The following is an 8873-nucleotide window of genomic DNA, read 5'->3' as shown; positions in this document are numbered from 1 at the left end:
GGTTTTGTGGAGATTTAGTATTTTCATAGTTGAAAGAGTGAGTCAATTGAAGCTAGACCACCATTGAAAACCTGGAAGCACTGGAAGGACGTTTCGTCCTATTGTGTGACTCCTCAGCAGTGAGCGTCCATGACCTCGTCTCGCGAGATTCCAAACCAGGACCTCTTGAAGTTATTGTATTTTGTTTTGTCGGAACCTTTGTCCATCTGCTTCGTGAAGCTATATACGTTGATCACTTATTGAAACTTCTTCCTTACAGAAGTTTGAAAAATCTACCTTTATGGAACAATGAAAACTAATTATACTGATTATCTGTCCAGTGCTTTCAGGTTTTTGATGGTGGTCTTACATAAAACGGTTGATTATTCCATTGAAATTTATATGTCCACCAATGATTAGCTACTTGAGGAAATTTCCAGAGTTTTAGTGAGAGCATATAACCAGTGTGTGAGCGTAGCCGTGTCGCTAGTGTGACGCGGTTAGCTACCAAACACAATCGGAGATGATCAAACAGTTTCATAGATTGATAGAAATTAGATATTAACACTATTGGGTGACCGATTCGTGGTCTAGAGGTAAAGAGTTCGCGTATGAGACTGAATTATTATTGTCTTGTTTTTTTATTTTCTGTATGATAATCTGAAAATACTCAAGCTTACTTACTCCTGTTACCCTCAGTGTAACATAGGCCGCCAACCAACATTCTCCAACCCACTCTGTCCTAGACCTTCCTTCCTAGTTCCATACAATTTTCGTTCATTCTTCTCATGTCTGTCTCCATTTTTCAGCGTAATGTGTCCCTTGATTTTCCTCTCCTCCTTTGGCCTTGAGGATTCCATGTGAGGGCTTCTCTTGTGACTCAGTTGAGTGAGTTCCTCAATGTGTGTTCTATCCACTTCCAGTTCTTTTTCCTCATCTCTTCCTCTGGAGGATGGAATCTGGTTTGTTCTCTCCCACAGTAGAATGTTGCTGATAGTGTCTGGCCAACGGATCTGAAGTATCTTGCGTAGGTAACTGTTAATAAACACTTGTATCTTCTGGATGATGGCTTTCGTAGTTCTCCAGGTTTCCACCACATACAGTAGAACTGTCTTGCCATTTGTATTGAAAATTCTGATTTTGATGCTGATTGACTATTGTGTTGAGTTCCAGATGTTCTTCAATTGCACATATGGTGCTCTGGCTTTGTCGATCGGCGTCTTCACATCTGTATAGAGATTAGTCGTGACTTTGATTATATTATGTTTATAGAGTAATATTTTATCCAAGATACTAACATTCGTGTAACTTCGCTTTGTAAAAAGCTTTTTATCTATTTGTTTGAAGATTCATTAAGTTGTTTATATAGATAGTTTTCTTGAATGAACTAAATAGGATTATGTATGATAATTAGTTTATTTTGAGCTGGAATGTAGATTTTCAGAAACAGATTTGGTTTTCATTTAACTCATTTAGCATTTTATTTTACACTTATTAACTAATTGATGAAAACCCATGAGACGTGTTTCATCCGATTTAGGACTCGTCAGTTGGATTTACCTGTATCTCAATATTGATATTCACATTATGACCTCGTATCTAATACTTTTAACTTCAAACGCCAACATATTATCCAGCAGCCTACTGAGCTCAAATTAGCACTAACCTATTCAAAGGGGAAAAGTTCTAATGTGTATTTCAAAACCAGAATGAATGTACGTCTAGCTGGAGATTTCCTAATAGGATGGAACAAGAGTTTTATATTCGTACACGAGCTAATATTAATCTATTCTAATTAACTTATTTGAAGGCGTCTACATCAAAGTAACCCGCGCATAATTAACATATTCCAACAAAGAATAATCCATACCCTCACTAATCATAACGATGAATTTGATGTTGTATTTACTCACCTCTATACATTAATTTTATGATTGTAATTTAAGCTTAAAGTTGTTTAATACAGGAAATTGGATGCACCGATTTTTTTATGGAAAAAGACCAGTGTAATAATTATAGAAAATAACATTAGCCAAATGTTAGACAAAACTAATTAATTCGACAAATTCAGTAGTATAGTGCGTTACAACTACAATCTCATACCGTAGTGAACATGAACAAGCAGGTGGGACAACCGACTGCATTTGAATACAAAATTACAGAATGCCTTAGTCAAATCTGGGAATCATATAGTAAATACTTCATTTACAAAATGTTAATCAATCGTCTGAAACTTCATTGTTTCTCCATTTCCACACCGATCAACCAAAGAACACGTTTCGCTGAGAAATGGAGACAAATAATGAAAAGAATGAACCAGAATTGTACAGAAATAGAAAGGAAGGCCTAGGACAGAATGAGTTAGAGAATGTTGGTCAGCGACCTATGCTCCATTGAGGATTACAGGATTAAATAAGTAAGTATGTCAAACTAGTGACTTCATTTCTAATGACGATAAGTGAATCATAAAATAAACGAAAGACTTGTTGCATCATTGATGAAGTCTAAAGACAGTCCAGCAAAGAAAATTGTGTTTTAGGTGATTTTATTTACTTAAGCTATACAGTCTTATTTATGATTAATTTGTTAGCTAAAAATAGTGGGATGATTTTAGCATGATAAGTGGCTCGGAGCTTCGAAGAAGATGGAAGTCAACTGTTCTTATCACCTTTCCTCTTTTCGTAAATAAATTTCAACACTGAACTTATTATTATTATTAGATGACCAATTTTCACAACGTGTTCAGCTATAAAGCTTCTTATAAGTCTAAATATATTCCCGAAGTCTTTGTTTGAATATAAGTCTATATAAAGAGTGTATTAGATTAAAATGACAGAATAACAACTGTTTAATTACACAATTAGATTCAGAAGGGTTTATGTGGAGATTTAGTATTTTCATAGTTGAAAGCGTGAGTCTATTAAAGCTAGATCATCATGGAAAGCCTGGAGGCACTTGACGGTCGTTACGTCCTAGTACGGGAATCCTCAGCACTACGCATTCACGATCGTGCTCGAGGGATTCGAATTCAAGACATCCTATCTCGCACGTGAGCGCTTAACCTTTAGACCATTGAGCAGGCATCCAACTGTGTTAATGTCTAACTTCAACCAATTCACGAAATCGCACTATATGACTTATTTATTTTTAAATAAATTGTACTGCAGTGAAAAAGAACACGAGTGGGGACAAACGAAATGTTTTCAAGCAAAAATTACAGACTATCTCTCTAAATTCTGATAACCATACAATGAACAGTTAATTTGCAAATTACCAACCAATTGTCTCAATCTTCACTGTTCCTTCTGTAAATATCAATCCATCTTTCTAATTCGATTGTTCATGCATTCTCCTACCAATTGCTCTTCATTTCAGTTCCTTTATCAGTCTTCTGCCAAAATACATTTTATGTCTGACCATCGCCATATACCACTTATATGGATATAAGTAGACCATACTACACTACTATTTAAAACTAATTCACGTGAAAAAGAAAATTAAATTAATTTTCATAAATGTCTACATAAGTTGTTACTACGCTATTTTGCTGTAGAAGAAGAAAAAAACGAGAGAAAAAAAAGAAACGCGAAAAAAAGTGAACAAACAGTATCGACGAACTCTCAACGGAATTTGGTTTGCTTTTTTTCTTTTCATAAAAATAAAAAAAAGAAAAAGAAAACTGTCGAATGTTTATCTTCTTTTTTTTCTTCTTATTTCAAGTAGTTGACAATCTGAATTCTCTTTTTTGGGGTGAAGACAAAGTTTCATTCTACACACAAAAGTAATACATGAGACTATTTTCATGATTTATTTTAGATTTTGATGTTTAATTCATTTATCAGTATTTAAGTAGTATATTTATATATCTATGAAGAAATAAATTATTCTACCAACATATATAGATAATTGATAATGTTTAGAATTGTTTTCATTCTATCTTTTCTGTCTATAAGAGCATTTTAATAGATTGAAATGAATAAAGATTTATGTTCCATTTATATAGTTCAATTTATTATCTTGAAATCTTTTTTTTAATTGATGGCGAAAATCTGGAAGAGGTGGAAACATTCATGTACCTGGGAAACATCGTTGATGAACAAGGATGATCGGACGCAGATATAAAGGCGATGATAGACAAAGCAAGGGCAGCATTTCTACAATTGAAGAACATATGAAAATCAAAACAACTGTCAACTAAATTCAAAGTGAGAATCTTGAATACGAACGTTGAGACAGTCAGTTATACTGTACGGAGCTGAAACGTGGAGAACTACTACATCCATTGTCAATAATGTAAAAGTATTTATAAACAGTTGTTTACGCAAAATACTCAACATTCACTGATCCAATACTATCAGCAACAGCGTTTTATGGTAGAGGAAGAACCAGGTTGCAGCGGAAGAGGAAATTAAGAAAAGACGTTGGAGGTGGATAGGACATACATTAAGGAAATCACCAATGTGCATTACAAGGCAATCCCTAACTTGTAATGGTGGAGGTAAGCGGAAAAGAGGAAGGTCAAAGAACACATGACGCCGAGAAATAGAAGCAGATATGAAAAGGATGAATAACAACTGGAAAGAACTGGAAAGGAAGGCTCAGGACAGGGTTGGATGAAGAATGTTGGTGAGCGGCCTATGCTCCTCGACAAGGGGTAACAAGCATAAGTAAGTAATTATCTTGAAAAGAGCTAGAAAGGAATGATTGGCGCAGAATAATATGAAGGGATTTTATGTCGTCAGATTCTCATCAGTTGCTTACAATCTATTTAATAATTAAAATCAACGTTATGAGAGATAATGACATACTTGGAAATACGAAGGTGATTTACTTACTTACGCCTGTTACCCCTCATGGAGGAGCATTAGCTGCACACCAGTATTATCCATCCAACCCTGTACTGGACAAGCCTTTCCAATTCTTTCCAGTTAACATTCATCCTTTTCATATCTGCTTCTGCGTTCTTTGACGTTCCTGTTTTCCGCTTCCCTTCATCATTCCAAGTTGGGGATTGCTTCGTGGTGCAGTTTGGTGATTTCCTCAATGTATGTCCTATCCATTTCCAATGTCTTTACTTATTTAATTAACATATCCATATATAAACTTAAATGATAATAAAGTACTTTATTGTATCCGCCCGTTAATGAGTGTTCATTAAATTTTTACTCTGCACCAAAAATGTATTATATTATATTGCTGCGGTTACAATGCCATAACATCAACTCTGAGAATCAGGTATATCCAATTGACGAGTCCCAAATAGAATGACTCAAGCGTCCTAACTTTCATTACTAGTCACCATCCATCTTTGCTTATAGTGCTTGTGACCTAAGATAATATCAAGACAATCCGCATATACACCAACAAAAGCCTGATCAATTACAGTTCGAGACATCAATGGGATGATTTAAGCAAACAATAAAAAAAAGAATTCTTATCACTAATGTCATTTATTTTTTTTATATTTTCGTTTGGGTGACATTATGGTCACATTATTGTCCTCGACACTAGTCTATGAACCATAACAATCTTTCTATTACGTCATCCATCTTGTTTACTGATTGTTCATTTACCCTCACGGAATTATTATTACTTACGGTTTGATATATATATTTATGTAAAGTTTGAAATGTGTTCAACTTAAATTGAAAACACATGAGAATATGTAACGGAAGTATCAAACAATCTTGCATGAAATTTGCGTTGCGCACAAACCTAGAAATAAACACTCATCAGTCGTTCATAATCATCTCTTGAATCTGAATCTCATGGTGTATTTGTGAAATTTTCCTTTGATTGTATTATTATGAAGCTTACTCCCATCAACGGATTGAGCACACCTTGAGGACATTACCTAATTGTGTCACAAGACAAGCCCTCACATGGAATCCTGAAGATAAAAGGAGAAGAAGAAGACCAAAGAACACATTACGCCGAGAAATGGAGATAGACATGAGAAGAATGAACAAAAACTGGATAGAACTAGAAAAGAAGGCCCAGGACAGAGTGGGTTGGAGAATGCTGGTCGGCGGCCTATGCTCAATTGGGAGTAACAGGCGTAAGTAAGTAGTGCCATCAACAGTTCATTGCAATAGTAATTAGTAATTTATTTCCAAATCATTTAGAAAAGGGATATTCTCCATAGGAATTTACTGAAAATACTCGTCACTAAACTGAATGATAATAATAATAAAAATTGCCTGCCACAAGTTCCTCATCATCAAATCTGACAGTTGTAAACCTGTAATCATTATGTAATCACTCCTAACTTCCAGAGTTGTATTCTGACTTCTATGGCTAATACTAACTTTTAATCTGAATCCAACACTTAACCCTTATTATTAATTTGAAAATGTCTTTACGTCCAATAAACCCGTTTCAAGTTTCAATAAGTTCATTATTCGTGTTTTGACTGACATGGTAAAGAATTCATTTTGTTATACTGAATTAAGAGTCATGGGTAATCGTCGGTATTGAGTAGGTTTCTTGTACTACCATTGGTTTTCACAAACTGTGTGACCTGTATGGTATCAATAAAAACCGACAGTTCCTTCAGCTTAATAACGTTCAAACTACTTTAAATTTCTAGATGGTATTCATAATGGACCGATTTCGTGTACGGCAGGGTTGGAAGATTGCAGTGGATGGATGTTTCCTACTTGTACTTGACTCCCCAGAGATGCTCACCCACGAACCTGTCATAAATTTAATCCATAATCTATATGTCTGGTTGTTAGTTATAGAGTTGGTGCCCAATGGTGTATATTTCCTAGTTAAATTATTCCAATGTCAACGGTGACAACTATTTCTCCTAACTTGATATAATTTCTCATCATTTCCTTAGATTTGTGAGCTTTTGGACATTATGGGTAAGTAAAGAATATTTCAGTCTATTAGATCCAACAAAACAATAGATGTAATTATGCGTATTACCCCTCATCGTGAAGCATTGGTTTCTCACCAGCATTCTCCGTCCAACTCTTTCCTTGGCAGTACAACAATAGATGTGGGTCATAGTTATGTTTCCTTTTTCTTAAATATACGGCAGTTCTGACAACTAATGATTATCCAACTACTCCTACTACCATCTACAACTCACACAATGTAGGCAAACACAATAGTGTATATTAAATTGTTATGTTCTATATACCTTTGACTCACGATCTGTTTGCATTAACGGTACATACAATGATCTATTTACAATCTACACCCTGAGAACTTTGAGTTCTAGATACTAAACAAAATGAATAATTAGATCTACAGCAAAGCCTTAGATCATATGCATTTATTACTTTGCATACAAGAATTACACTTCACTTACTACAATTTGAATAGATTTCATATCAGAAAGCTCACTTCTTATTCAAAAACACGTTAACATAAAGAGATAATTGTTAAGTGTAATGCTGTTTTAGGAATTCATTATTTTAATCACTGAAATGTTTTACATATATCTTTCTATCCAGTAACCTTAGTTTACTTTTTTGATACTATATAAATTGAAAGATAGATAACAAAATCTATTCAAATAACCAGTTGGAAACAAAGCCGTTGGAACAGACTGCATTGAGACTTGTGAAACAGAGTTTGATATACTCACTTAAATCTATACTACTGTTAATTATTTTAATGTTATAACTTGTAGCCGCATGGATATCCTCTTAATGTATAACGTAATAATACCGCCAATTAGAGAGCAGTAACTTATCGATTGGACCAATGATACACAGAAACCGTACGAGCAGTCTAAAGTACATATTGGTCCTGCATTCTGCCTAGACCAGCCAGTGAAGTCCGAAACACTAATAACAGCCTCTACTATATGAATCATTTATTCCAAGCATACTGGGTTTATATACCAAAGAGACAGACCACATCGTACCATAAAATAGAAAATAACATTTATACAAGATTCAGTCACAAATTAGGACAAAATAGTTGTCCATAGCTTCTTAGTTTCTCATGATTGTTTAGCTAAGTTCAATCAATGATGCATACGATAAGTCAATTAACTGACTCGTTTTTATTCCACTTTGAACATTCAAACTATAAATTAACATTGATTTTATGATTTCATTCATTAAATTGTTTTCTCTGTTTTATACTGGTGTAGTCAATGAGAATACGAGTGGGGACAATCGAATGTATTTAACATGACAATTACAGAATATCTCACTAAATTCTGATAACCATACAGTAATGGTGGAAGTTTCACACTAGAACGAAACGGTCGACTATTGCATCCAAGTTTTTTATGGTGGTTCAACATCGATCAGTTCATGATCTCAATCAAAAAATGATCGTAATCAATTCATTTTCAAGTTATTTTAAAGATTATTTATTACTCTTTATTGACACATGAAAAGAAATTAAACATTTCAGATATGTTATACAATCATAGAACAATATGAGATCAGATTATATTTCAAATTTATTATCTTAATATCTTACATAGTTCTGATAATGTAGTGAACAAGAACACGACTAGGGAAAATTGAATGTATTTGAGCACAACATTTTAGAATATCTCAGTAAATTATGATAATCATATAGTAAATGGTCAATTCGCAAACTATCAATCAATTGTCTCAATCTTGGCCATTCCTTCTGCAAATATCAGTTCATCGTCTTTGATTATTATTGTTCATGTATTTTCATATCAACTGCTTCCCATTCCCATTCTCTCCTTATCGATCTTCTACTGAAATACATTCAACGCTCGATTATCGTTATATAATACTTATATGGATATAAGTAGCTCACATCACACTGGTTCTTTAAATATTGAAATACAAAGAAAAAAAATTCATTATTTTGATTATCTTGTATAAACATAAAATCAACTCATACTTTATTTATCATCTTTAAACTAGATCTGATCTTTATGCTCTATT

This window comes from Schistosoma mansoni (genome assembly GCF_000237925.1).
Source record: "Schistosoma mansoni, WGS project CABG00000000 data, supercontig 0062, strain Puerto Rico, whole genome shotgun sequence".
Lineage (NCBI taxonomy): Eukaryota > Metazoa > Platyhelminthes > Trematoda > Strigeidida > Schistosomatidae > Schistosoma > Schistosoma mansoni.
Note: the sequence above shows the minus strand (reverse complement) of the source record.